The sequence below is a fragment of the Setaria viridis genome, chromosome 4 (assembly GCF_005286985.2).
Source record: "Setaria viridis chromosome 4, Setaria_viridis_v4.0, whole genome shotgun sequence".
Classification (NCBI taxonomy): domain Eukaryota; kingdom Viridiplantae; phylum Streptophyta; class Magnoliopsida; order Poales; family Poaceae; genus Setaria; species Setaria viridis.
Window position 1 is genome coordinate 28489996 of NC_048266.2, and position 14318 is coordinate 28504313.

A 14318-nucleotide genomic window follows, 5' to 3' on the forward strand; every position below is an offset into this window, starting at 1 on the left:
ATGCATGAACATTTTACGCACGCAGCTTCCACTGGATCCTTATTATAATTGAGCCTGAAAGAAGCCACGTCACTGTCTTTGATTCGTTACGGAAAGATCCGGTGGACTACCAAGAATTGCAAGACATGCTGGGCTTGTAATAATTCTGGACCTTTATCTCTATGCAAAAATTTATTTCCTAAATTTTATCCCTGTTACACTGTGTCATTCATTATTCTAATCCGCAGCGTATGGAAACAATTCATAAGGACACACAAAGGTCCATTCAAAGAAGATCTTACATGGAACACAGACTTCCCGGTACGTATGAAGTCTGCACATTTATTACATTGTATAACACGAATATTTCATAACTTATTTTTTTTCCGCACTGTAGTGCTTAAGACAGGAACCCGGGAATAACCTATGTGGCTACTACATCTGTGAGCACATGCACAGTTTTTTGGGACCCAAGGGACCGAAGATGACGCCGCACAACTTTAAAGTACGTAAAATAAATATATTACTAGTTAATTATTTTCTAGCTCCTTATATGTATTTGTTCATGTAACATTCACAAATTTCCAAATTATAGATGTTAAATATTCAACAAGGACTCTTGAAGGAAGAAAGAGTAGCGGCAATATGTGAAGGTCTCATTGGATTCATAATGGACGAGGTGGTAAATCCAAGAGGAGAATTTTATTACGATGGACGACAATTAGACACTCCTCTCAGCAACACCACGACGGGAAGATCGTAGGAAGATACTTTGATTTATTTGTATATATGATCGATTTGTACTAATTAAGCTAGTTGAATTGTGTATATGAATTGTGTATAAGGATTGTGTATATATATAGTAGTTGTATAATTACAAATCCCATTCGTTTAAATACTAGTTGATTTAATTCATTCTAAAAAAATCTCAACTACAAGGTTAACAAATTAAAAGGGCCGCGGCACTACTATACGTATACGTGATGCATGCATGAAAAATTCAGGCGTCACCAGTGCCATGCAAGCGCAATTTAGTCCCGGTTGGAATTGAGCCGGGACTAAAGGGGACCCCTTTAGTCCCGGTTGGGAAATCCAACCGGGACTAAAGGGACCCCCTTTAGTCCCGGTTGGTGTCACCAACCGGGACTAAAGGGCCTGTCCCGCGCCTGGCGTGGCAGGCCCTTTAGTCCCGGTTGGTGACACCAACCGGGACTAAAGGGGGTCCTTTACTCCCGGTTAAAATACCCGGGACTAAAGACCCCCCCCTTTTGTCCCGGTTGGTTTATCCCGGATGGATATCCGAGAGATATGACCCTTACCAACCGGGACTAATGCTCAGTTTTCTACCAGTGGATGATACCATACTTCACCTGGAACCACTTCACGGCGTCGTCCTGGTCACCTGTGCTGGATCCAGACACGGGGCACTAATAGAGAACTGATTTAGATACCCACCCTTTTTAGTCTCAGTTTAATTTTGGCCCAGGAGAAAAGAGGGTGCGCTACAATTTACTCCCGGTTGGTATTTGCAATCGGGATTAAAGGGGACCTTTTAGTCCCGGTTCAAAAATCAGCCACCCGTGAGGATCCTATAGTCCCGGTTGAAAAATTCAGGCACTCGTGGGGGACCCTTTAGTCCCGGTTGGTAAGATCAACCGGAACTAAAAGGTCACCTTTAGTCCCGGTTGGTATTACCACCTGGGACTAAAGCAACGGGGATAAAAGGGGGTCCTTTAGTCCCGGTTGGAAACTCCAATCGGGATAAAAAGGGTTAGAGGGCATTATTCTTTTTTCAGCCATGTGTGGCTGGGAAAGGATTAAGTCTTTAATCCCGGTTGGTGTTACCAACCCGGATTAAAGGGTCCTCTGTGAGTTAATACAAAGGATAGCATCCCCTATATAGATAGATGTGGTGTGTAGGTGGGATGACAAGGAAGCTACACGCAAGGCTTGAGGTCATGGGTTCGAATCCCACGGACCGCACACGCGCATATTTCGCATGAAAAATCACGTGACTTGTAACTTGCGACGTGCGCGTGTGGGGGGCCTCCCAGGGACCCCTAATATTTTTTACCGCGATAAAACGGGTGGGAGGCAGCCCCTGGCGTGGCGACCGTTTTATCCCGGTTGATATTACCAACTGGGACTAAAAGGGGATCTTATATCCCAGTTTTGGGACCCGTGATAAAAGACCCCCCTCTATCTTGATGGATTAATCCCGGATGCATTTTCGGGAGATATGCACCCTACGCATTGGTACTAATGCTGAGTTTTCTAGTAATGGGGCTTGCACCGGGGCAGCGAGCAGGCTCAAAGACGATGTAGAAATCCACTCCGTAAATACCAGCAGAAAGATCATACCTGATAGCAAACGGAAACAAATTTATGGATCACCAGAGCAATTCATAGCAGAAAAATGAGAAAATAATAAACCCAAGGCTTCTTCTATTGGTAAAGCTTAAAGAAGCTACGGTAAAACCGCACTTTCCACAAAATTACAAGGAATACTAATACTATTATTCAAAAAAAATCATATCCATGTAAATATGAATTAGTTCAAAAGAAGAAAAATGCTAGTTAGTGTAGGTGGAATAGATTGTGTATAATGGATGGACTATTTTGCATTGAACCTCTTGGTCGGTATATATTGAGTACAAAGCTTGGGGTGCAAGACTTCCTGGATACATATGGCAGTCTACGATACGTATATCTACAACTACCAAATATACTCTAACAGTTAGAAACAGAACATGTCGATCTTACTTGATGCCAAGATCAATGTGCTCCTGGATTCCAAAATAAAAGCACCCTGTCTCACTGAAGTTCCTCCTTAGCAATTCATATTCCTTGACCTTCAGTCCACTCTCCAGAAGCTGCTGTATGGCCTTCTCACCCCTTGCGTAACATAGCAGGCAATCTTCTCATTGCGCCTGGTACCAAAGGAGCGGACAGTGTACCTAGCTAAAGAACATGGATAACCACAAAATGTTAAACAAAGGAAGAAACTTATTGATTCTACGTAGGTATAAGAGACAAAACACTAATAGGAAAAGCAAATATACTCTTAGAGAACACTGGTGACTGACCACTCAGTTGCTCCATGACCTGCAAGAATGGAAGCAAACAACGGCTTTACTGCCATGCTGAAGGTAAGAGTAAAGCTGTGACAAAACTGATCATAATCTATATAGTTGTAGAATAAAATTAGGTTTCACTGTTACAGAATTTAGGATAGCCAATCAGTAAATGATTTGCTACAACCTCCTCAACAGCATGATTTAGGATCCAGTACTCAGAGGCCTCCTTTTGTCTCGCCCGACGCGAACGGGAGGTGACGCCCTCCATACACCGAGAACGACCCTCCCCACAGCACCCCCTCACTCGTCACTGTCACTATGGCTGCTAGTGGCGGGCCTCCCGAGCCACAGCAGCACTCCCAGACTCAAAAATCTCTCTCCTTCCTCCTCTCTTTCATCTCCCTAGATCGAGATCCAGATCCGGTTCTTGGGAGCCCAGCCTCTGGTATTGCTCCTGTTTCGGCGTCTACTTGGCTGCAACATGCCCCGGTCACCCTCTCCGCCAACCCCTTGTGCTCCACTTCCACGTGAAGCTCACCGTCAAGCACCTTCTTTGGCTGCTTGGCCTCGCCGTGGCCGCTCCAGCGCCCGCTCATCCTCCGCTGTTGCCAGGCTGCCGCTTGCCGGGTGGGCGTGTGCCCCTCCTAGGGGCATGTGCGCTCCCCACAGCCACCTATCCCTGCTGGCTAAGGGGCAATGGTGAATCCCTACTTCCTCAGCTGCCCTCCCTTCCCTTCTTGATCAATTATGCGAATCTTTGGTCGCGGTCGTGCTATGGTCTTCTGGGGAGCGCTGGTGGCATCTCAGGTGTTGTGGTCGGGCGGGTGGAGGGCCGGTGGCCGCCTCTGGCTGCTAGCGATGCGGGGGCGTGCAGTGGTAACATGCTAGCTACGGATCTTGGTTGCCGGCGTGGCTGCAACCTATCTTGCGCGGCCCGTGCTGCTCCTCCCTTGCAGTCTTGGAACGGTTTGGTTGATTCCGGTGGCCGCACGAATGCTGATTGGATGTCAGGGTCGTGCAATGAGAGTGCTGCCCTCAGCGCGCGGGGGAGGGGGGTTGCCATGCACCTTCGCACGGCCCCGACGAGGCCCTAGCTACTTTGCTAATCTCTCTGGCTGCATTGTTGGATGCTGTGTAGCAAAAGCACCACGCTCGGCGCACAGGGAGGTGCTCCACCTCCGCACAGCCCAACCAGGGTCTTTGCTACCTCCTTCTCCCAGCGTGCGTTGACGGTCTCTGTATGTTGCGGCATCTTGAGCAGCCAGTCTTAGCTTATTGCGGGTGGTTGCGACCAAGCTCAGATGTTGGGCACTAATTGGCACTTTGGTTTTGTGGAAATGGCTTTGTTCAGGTGAGGGTTCATCCCTCCCTATTGCCCACCCCTGTTGTCACAAGTCGGGCTACTCTTAGTGCTTGACGTCTGTTTGCAAATTGGACGTTGTCGTGTGCAGGATTGTATAGCAGTGGTACCCCAACTCTCAGCTGCTTGACTACTACCGGTGTAATTTCTCTAATGTACTTTAGTATTGGGTGTGTGTGCTGCGATTGTAATCCTTCGTGGATCCCTTCGTTTTCTATTTCTATGTATCCTGATCACCACCTCTTTGGGGTGGCTGCCTGATCTCGTAGTATCTCCTTTGATGGAATAAAAATGTTCAGGTGCGCACTTACTTGCCCCCCCCCCCCCCCCCCCCCCCCCCCCCCCCCCCCCCCCCCCCTCGATTCCTTTAAAAAAAAAGCATGATTTACAAAATGTATACACTACTTACAAGAACCGTGGTTGCACTAGAATAGGCAAGCCGCGTGTATTATATCAAATTAAATTACAGATACAAATCATTTCATCTTTGAAGTCTCATTCTGTTGTCAATGATCGACATTTCTGAAATGACTAAACAAAATTATCCTAGATCACTAATAGCCGTCAGGGATTATATAAAAAGATATCTGACGATAAACAGCTGGGCATGTTAATTCGCTTGGCAATTGTTGCACAATACGAAAAGCAAACTGGATTTAAAACTCCCTCCCGTCAACTCCATTCTTCCGTCACCCAAAATCTTCACTGATTACAACAACTCGAGGCTCGAATTTCTATATGTTTTATAAACCATACCTAAACGAAAATAAGAAGCAACCCAAGAGTTTATCACGTTGTAGAAACGCAAGCTGCAGTGCTCAAACGTCTATAATGAAAAAGAAATGCTTTGGCAGTTTGGCAGAAAGATCTGACACGCAAGAACGGGGAACGTACCCAACCTTGGCGTCACGGGTGAGGCAATCCCCGCTCTCTCCGACGGAGATGTTGAGCACGCACGGGGTTTAGCACTGCACACAGCAGAAGAGCAGCGAAACGTGACGGCGGAGGAGTATTGCCTGTTGAGCCTTCAGTGCCTCACCATGGATGACACGGCGGTGGAACCCTATTGCGTCGGCGGGGGATTGAAAGAGGGAAACGCTTGTGTGAGATGAAGCGGGTGCCTTTACTGGGCCGGGACACTTTAGAATTGTAATCGAGCCTTATCAAACAATAAATGAGGCCCGGTGCTGCTTGGGCGCGAAAAAGAAAGTTGGGAGCAAGAAGCAAACCAAAAATCCAAAATACTACCGTAGGCCCAGTAGGGTCAGGAAGCAGCAGCCTAATATAATTGCGCTAAGATAAAAAAAAAGGCTAAAATTGCGCTAAGCAAAAACATAATTCAACTTGCACAAAGATGTACCGTGCCTTAAGTTAATCCTTAGTTATGTATTAATTCCTTGCAACTAAAGTCTCATTGTGATGTGATTTGAAATCAAAATTGAAGAATCATTCATAGTACATTATATATTCCAAGAGTCATTCAAGCCAACTTTGTGATGAGGTAAGTTGTCAAAAACTTTGTCGAAAAAATGATTGAGAAGAAAGATAACAGTGCGCTAACAAGTTTTTTGAGCTACATATTTCTACAGAAAATTACTTAGTAAAGTGGAACAAAATAAGGGGTATCCAACATGCCCAATATCTTATTTAAACTTGAGTACAATTATTTGTGCATCACAAAATAAATGAATGCTACAAGAAATTCATAATTTTCTATAAATGAAACTAATATAGCACAATTGCCGCTTGACTCACCACCCGGTCGTCTCTCGCGACTACCACGGGTCCGACATGCTTCCTCTCAAAGTCTTCTATGATCGAATGACCAATGGAATCAATAATCCACCTCAAACCCCAATCCTAAAGCTCAAGGCATCGAGTGGATCTTATCACATGAGAATAACAAGTTGCGGAGTACGTGAAAAGAAAAAAGATGCATTTTTATAACCTTCCAAAATCATACATCATAATTGTTTTTAATAAAGGATAAGTTTCCATGATTGTTTGTAACCTCCAATCTATTTTCTTTTTATTTGATCTTTACTTGTGAAAAGCAGTCATTTCATTTTATAAAGTTATTATATGTTTTGTATCTACGGGATATTGAGTCCTAGAGGTGTAGCCAACACGGAACATCTAGGCAGCTCATTTGCAACGACAATGTACAGGCAGCAAATGGAAGCCACACGTTGCACAACGGTGGAAACAACAAAACGTGGGGGGCAAAAAAAGAAATCCTCGATCTCCATGATCGCATCGCCACCACACAAAAATCTTGCTCAAAGTCGTTTAAAAAACTTCCTCAAAGCTGCTCCGACAATATCAAAACAACATCAGGTTGAGATCGATATCTTTTTTTTCTCTCCTTTTCCACCTCTTTTTCTTTTTTTCTCTCCCTCTTTTCTTTTCTTTTCCCCCTATTTTCCCCTCCATTATCTGTTCCTCACGGTCTCGGTCTCACGCGTCCTTAACCTTTTCTTCACGCGAGCTGCTCTTCTGCGGTCCCAGCACTGCTGCTGCTCCGCCTTCACCATTGTCCACTCGACCGACTGCTGCTGCTGCTAATCCGCCGCCGCAGCCCCAACCTCCCAGCTGAGCGCTGCTCCAGCTGTTCCGCTGCCGCTGGCCCAGCTCGCGCCCACACCGGACCGCGCCGGCACCAGTCGGAGCTTGAACAGAGCAAGAGGATGTGCCCAAGCCAGTCATCGATTGATAGGGCCATTTCTTCTCCTCCCCTTCCGCCTTTTTGGCTCCACCGCTGGGACAGCGTGAAAGAGATGAGTGCCGGGGCAAACTCGCGCCGCTGTAGAGCTTCTTGCCGGAGCACGCGTGCGGTTCGCACGCGGCTCCGTCAAGGAGCTTACCCGTGATGCAAGGGGAGCTTAGCGGTGGTGTGGCTCGCGCGTGGCTGCGACGACGCGAGCAGATCCGAGGGTTCCCTCGCGCGTCAGCACGGCGGTTGGCGCTGGCGCTGGCCTCTACGACGGGTGATTTTTCCTCTACACCTATCGAGGATTTGGGGATTTCGAGGATTTGGGACTGCCACGGCAGTTGGCAGCAGCGCTAGCCTCTACGACGGGTGATTTTGCCTCTACACCGGCCGGGGATTTGGGGATTTCGGGGATTCGTGGAATTTGGACGGGGACTACCGAGTTGATTTTTTTCAGCTGCCGCCTTGTTGCTACCGAGTTGATTCCCCTCCTTGCTTACTTCGCTACTCCCCGTGTCGCGTGTACAGGAGGAGGAGGTCGTCCTCCCCGTCATGCGGCAGGCGATTCCCGACGAGTAGGAGGTCGTCCTTGCCTGGAGGAGTGGGTGATGATGACGGATTCAAGAGGCGGCGCCGGGGAGCAGGGAGGATGAAGTGGGAGCGATTTGAAATTTGAACGGCGCATTCCTATTGGCCCAGGGCAGACCCACGCCACCACGCGCGCCAGTGGTTCTGCGGCAGAGCCGCTGGGGTGTCGACGCCTCCTTACTGTCTTTTTATAGTGGTAGAGATGTGTCCGTCGATTTTTTGTACGGTTGAGATGGCTTGTATTGGTGATCAGGTCCTACCTGTATTATTGTTAATTTCTCCTGCAGATGATATGTGGCCGTTTTTTAGCATTTTTATTTTTGCAGTCATGAATTCAGCTCGGCCCATATACTGGTATGTCTTTTTATTCCCCGCTTGTTGGGTTGCTTTTTTTGCGTGGATTACGTTAGGCATTAAACGGACCACAGTGTACCTAGCTGAAGAATATGGACAGCCGCAAAATGTCAAAGAAGAAACTTATTGCTGCTAGGAAAAGGAGACAAAATACAAACAGGAAAAGCAAATGTACCCTTAGAGAACACAGGTAACTGGCCACTCGCTCCAAGACCTGCAAGCGTGGAAGCAAACAATGGATTTACTGCTATGCTGAAGGTTTCACAATCTGAAGGTGATGACCAATTACAGAATTTAGCACAGCCAACAAGTAAATTTACCATGGCTAGTTTGAATGGTCGCCAGTCCATGCGGGAGGAGGAGAGACAAACGTAGCATGCTGCAGCTGACATGGTAGAACAAGGCATGCTATGTAGGATGAGGGATGAGGCTGAGCCTAAAATAAAAGTTTAAGAACTGAAACGACAGCTTTGATAGTTTGGGTACTATATTGAGCCTGAGGGACGAAAATGTCTATTATGCTAATATAATTTGGGTAAACCTCCACAAAACTATGATTTGTAAAATATATACATCAATGGGAGACTACTTCCAAGAGCTATGCTTGCACTAGAACATGCAAGCTGTACCACACAAAACAACTGAATGATGTCTTTATCTCGTGTATTTTATCAAGTCGCAGTTACGAATCGTTCAGCTTTGAATTCCCATTCAATTGTTAATGATCAACATTTCAAAAATAACTAAACCAGTGACCTAACCACAACTGCACAAATCTAACCAGAAAGACTCTCAGGAACGAGCCATCTTAAGATAATTGGGCCCGACCTGAAGAAAATTATGGCATTCCCACGCTGGATACTTGACACGTTGCAGATAATATCCACGTCGGTTTTCACCCGTCCTCGTCAGAATTATGAAAAGCGCCGATGGCTCCTGGGAACCTCTATGAGCTCACACGTCAGAATCACACCAACACCAAAAGCAGCTTCAAGCCTTCAACCAACTACGCACGCTACTCCATGCCGACGAATGAACTCGATCAATCATACACCATGATCTCCTCATCTTCCTTCTGAGTTGACCTAATTTTTCTCTGACATGGATCCACGTCATCTTACGCAATTGGTCTTTTTTTCTATATACTATGGGGCCGGCGCCGGCTTGAGTGCAGGTCGTAAACAATGCCTCATCACCAAAAGTTGTGGCAGTAGTGCTTTGCATTGTATTAATGGCGAGGATCATGACTCCAATAACTTAATCCGCCACCTGGAAAGAAAAAGCAGGTGCAGGAAAATGACAAGTCACCATGTCGCATCCAGAGCTACGGTGACGAGGCAGGACGCACAGCTCCATTTTCACTCTAAATTTCCATCCAACCTCTTTGTCACGGTTAATATTAGACCCGTGACTAAAGTGACTTTAGTACTGGGTCAAAAATGAGATACCGAAAGGACATCGTGGGGTAGCTTTAGTCCCGGTTATAAATATCAACCGGGACTAAAGTAAAGGGATACGAGGTAGGCTACGCTAGCGAAAAAATAAAATTTTCTACCGCGTAAACCAGGAAAACTGTCGTATATGGATCACGGGATTACCACTAGACGCGCAGATGCGGAAGTTGATGAAGCGCGTCGGGGCAGTGTAGTCGATCACACGTCACCGCAGTGTAGTCGAACACATCCACGTCCAGCAGCTCCCCAACAACTCGTCCACATGTAGCGGCATCCTCTTCGCGCGGTGGCTTGTCAAACTCCTCATCGGCTCATCAAGCTCTCGTGCGGTGGCTCGTCCATGCAGATTCAACACCCCCAATGTATCCACATGTGTGGGGAGGAAGCGTTGCAAGCTGGACTGCTAGGTTCGCGAGTGCAACAAGGCGAGGGCGTGGGGGGGGGGCGGATGAGGTTAGGCCAAAAAGGGGTAAAACCCTAAGCCGCCCCAACCCCTCAATAATAGGGGTCCCTGATGGGCCTCTAGGTCCAAGGCCCATTAGTACTCCCAAACCTGGTCCAATTCAGATCATATCCTCATTGGACTTACAGCCCCTTAAGTGTGCGACCTTATAGGTTCATATACGCATAGTGTTGGGGGGAAATATTAACGATCTCCTAAATACCGCTTAAAGGAACAAACATGAAGGCCCAAGCCCATCCAGGATAACAAAATCGCCATTGAGCCCAACATGAGTGGGACTCCGCCTCGCCCGACCGCGGTCCCGGGGTCGGGAGCGTCCGACCTCCCGCCGCGAGGCTCCGCCTCGTCCGACCGCGACCCCGGGGTCGGGGGTGCCCGACCCCTCGTCGCAAGGTTCCGCCTCGCCCGACCCTGGGCACGGGGGTCGGACTCACTAGGGTCCCCAGGACGGATATCCCCCTCGGGCGCGGACCGGGTGATCAGGGTGACGATCCCGCGGGTCCCCCTTGTCGGCCTCGTCATAAATGCGCCGCAGGCCTGGCAGGAAGAAGGATGACCGCGCTCCTCACGCAACCCGCTGCAAGTACCCATGCACGACCACACTGTACAAGCTATAGTGCCGGCGGCTCCCTTCCATTCGCCGCAGGGTACTCATGACCTGCGCCGTCCGGAGCAGAGGGAAGACTCGCCCATTCTCGGGCCCCGCGCGCCCGGCAGCGGGGATGTGACGCCCTCTCTCCACGAGCCATCATCAGGACGGCGGCATCCGCCGTCCCTCCCAACGGACACCGGAGTGACGACGAAATGCCTTCATCATAACCCGGCGCCTACGGACACCGAAGAAGCTATCTGTAGGGCGCGACGACAGTTGACGCACGGCCGCCCTCCTCCTCCCGCATACGCTCCGGCACACGCCAGGGGCCGGCGAGGGCGCCGGGCGCCTAGGAACTTGGTTTCTCCCTTCTTGCCGTATTTTTACCGTACTACATTTAAACTCTTTACTGCCCTCATCACCCAGTCTCAGCTGTAACCCCGGCAGCCCCCTTACGATATAAAAGGGGGCATCGGGGGCCAGAGACGGGGATCGGCTTCTTCTCCCTCAAGCCAACAGCACATTGCTACTCTCCCTTAGAGCACAAGCACAAAAGAGACTTGGGACCAGTCCCTCTCTCGTCGATCTGTAACCCCTACTACAGAACCCCGCGTGGGCAGTACGAGCATCCTTGATACTGGACGGGCTTCCCTTGCCCGAACCAGTCTAAACCCGTGTCTCCCACGCCACCATCTGAAGCCTTACGCGCATAAAAGAAATTTACTAGTCTAAGTCTTGATCGGCCAATCTTGACAACGACAGTTGGCGCGCCAGGTAGGGGACCTTTGCGCGTACATCTCCGGCCTCAGATGGCCAATTACGATACCAACTTCACCCCGGGCTCCCTGATCCATTTCGAGAGCTTGGACTTCCTCGCCACCGGGGAAGGGATCGAGCTGATCCCTATCCTCGTCTTGCCCGCTCGTCCTGCCATCCTCGGCCCCGCCGCCGGGACAGCGGTGAGCGGCCGGGCGCATACCAGAGAGCCTTTCCCAGGAGGACGGTTTTTCGGGTTATGCAATGCCGCTGAAACCTACGGCCACCTCCTAACACGGTTCATGACCGTGTCTCCCGCGAGCAACGAGCTCGCAGGCGCGGCGAGGACGATCTCCGACATCGGCTCCAGCAACGGGAGCCCCCACCCCTTGCGTGAGTGCCTCATGGCCGACGCGCACTCCGAGGGGTCCAACGACAACGGCGCTGAGGGGAGACAAAGGAGTCCCCCCTCACGCGCCGCGGCTATGGCCGGAGCCTTACCAAGGGCACCGGAGTGCTCTCAGCAGCCGGAGGCGCGTGCGGACTCCCACCAAGAGGTCGAGTGTCCCCACCACGAGGGCGGAGCACGACAACAGCGCATTTGCGCGGACGAAGAGCGTCCACAGCTCTTCGCCCGCGCCAGCCAAAACGTCGCAGCCGCGACGGCCTTGCTCCGGCAACTCCCCGAGCCGGCGACGCCCGAGGAGCGACGGGCACGCCAAGAGATGCGCAACTTGCTCGAGTGCGCCGCCGTCCAGCAGGCGGAAAGTTCCGCGTCCTGGCGACGCGGGCAGAACGCCAGCAGGGCGACGCCCGACGCACCCCCGGAAAGACGGGGGGAGTCTGTCCAGCAACCCCCTCCTAGGGCAAACCAGGCCGCGTCCGCCCGGCGGACGCCACCACCCGCGGGAGGCGGGGCTTGATCCGTCCACCAGCGTGTCGGCCCCGTCCACGACGCCCGCGACACCCTGAACGCGTGGAGGTGCTCCCGCGCGGACAGGGAGGACGGGGTGGATCGTGGCTACCACGTTCACCGCGGCGGGCGCTACGACAGCGGGGAAGACCGCAGCCCGAGCCCCGACCCGGCTGGGCCCCGAGCCTTCTCTGCGCGCATATTGAACGCGCCCTTTCCGCCGCGCTTCAGGCAACCAACGAATATGGCCAAATACTCAGGGGAGACGAACCCTGGGGTTTGGCTTAGTGACTACCGGCTCGCATGTCAAGCCGGCGGGGCGGATGATGACCTGTTTGTTGGGATACGAGGTAGGCTACACTAGCGCAAATCAAAATTTCTACCGCGTATAACCAGGAAGAACTGCCGTATAAGGATCACGGGATTACCACTCGACGCACTACTGGTGCGGAAGATGTAGATATGCGTCGATGCAGTGAAGACGATCACGTAGTCGTACGTAGTCGATCAACGTAGTCGTACGTAGTCGATCACGTCCAGCAGCTCCTCAGCAGCTTGTCCACGTGCAGCAAGATCGCCTCCGGTACCGCGGCTCGTCGTCGGCTCGTCGTGGCTCGTCGGCGGCTCGTCCAAGTGCTGCAGGCGCAACACCTCCAAGGTATCCACACGTGCAGGGAGGAAGCGTCGCAAGCCGGATTGCTAGATCCGCGAGTTGCAACAGGCGAGGGCGTGGGAGGCGCGGCAGGTGTGTTTCGCCAAAAAGGTGTAAACCCTAGGGCGCCCCCACCCCTCTATTTATAGAGGTTCCTGATGGGCCTCTGGATCCGAGGCCCATTAGTACTCCTAAACCTAATCCAACTCGGATCAGATCCGAATTGGGCTTCCAGCCCCTTAAGTGTGTGACCCTATGGGTTCGGATACGTATAGACATGGCCCGAGTACTCCTACTCGGCCCAATAGTCGGTAGCGGCCTCTAGCAAGACGTGCCAACTCCTATACGCACACGAAGATCATATCAGACGAACCATCACAACATAATATACATGCTATTCCCTTTGCCTCACGATATTTGGTCTAGCTTCAAGCCGACCGCTCTTTCTCGATCCTGTGATTCGGAATCCCTTTGTAGGTTAACTCTTAACCGTACGTAGCATGGCCATGCATTTTCGGATCCGATCACTCGAGGGGCCCAGAGATATCACTCTCAATCAGAGAGGGGCAAATCCCATCTTGATTGACCATGTCTCATAGCATGCTTCTTGACAAACCCGAAAGCTACCTTTATAACTACCCTGTTACGGCGTAGCGTTTGATAGCCCCTAAGTAGGTCGATCCACATCTAGAATACATGCGACAATCTCAGGTCTAAGGATAAAGCGTATATGTTGTTTAAAGAGAGAACTACTTCTCGTGTTGGGTCAGTCCTAACACATGTCTCCACATGTGTCCACATTATTAGTTCAACATCTCCATGTCCATGACTTGTGAAACATAGTCATCAACTAATACATGTGCTAGTCTAATATTCATGTGTGTCCTCACATGAACTCCGACTAGGGACAACTTTAGAATAACCATACAAGTAAAGAGTTTCACATACAATTCACATAATTGCAAATCAATTCAAGTAGCCTTTAATGGATATTCAATGAACACAATATACAAATCATGAATACAAATGGAATATCATCATCTCTATGATTGCCTCTAGGGCATACCTCCAACAGTCTCCCACTTGCACTAGAGTCAATCTAGAAGGTACCTAATACCCATAGCTCTTACATGCGCATCATGTTTAGCCTGCGGGAGTGGTTTTGTCAACGGATCAGAAATGTTCAGATCCGTGTGTATTTTGCATATCTTGATCTCACCCCGGTTAACGAAGTCTCGAATGAGATGAAATCGCCGCATTATGTGTTTGTTCTTCTGGTGGTTCCTTGGCTCCTTTGCTTGCGCAATTGCCCCATTGTTATCACAGTAGAGATTCAATGGGCTGGACGCATTCGGGAACACACCAAGCTCAATGAGGAAATTCCTTATCCAAACACCTTCCTTCGCGGCTTCCGAAGCCG

At 50.1% G+C, this 14318-nt stretch overlaps 1 long non-coding RNA gene and 1 pseudogene across 1 annotated transcript; one reads left to right on the forward strand and one right to left on the reverse strand.

Annotated features, from left to right (window-relative positions):
* Positions 1-2225: 2225 nt before the first annotated feature.
* Positions 2226-5378, reverse strand: LOC117853588 (large ribosomal subunit protein uL5-like; annotated as a pseudogene).
* A 1221-nt stretch (positions 5379-6599) lies between these two features.
* LOC117851753 (uncharacterized) lies at positions 6600-8025 on the forward strand. The gene is made up of 2 exons (XR_004639642.2): positions 6600-7495; positions 7655-8025. It is a non-coding gene; the product is annotated as an uncharacterized lncRNA (long non-coding RNA).
* Positions 8026-14318: the final 6293 nt, after the last annotated feature.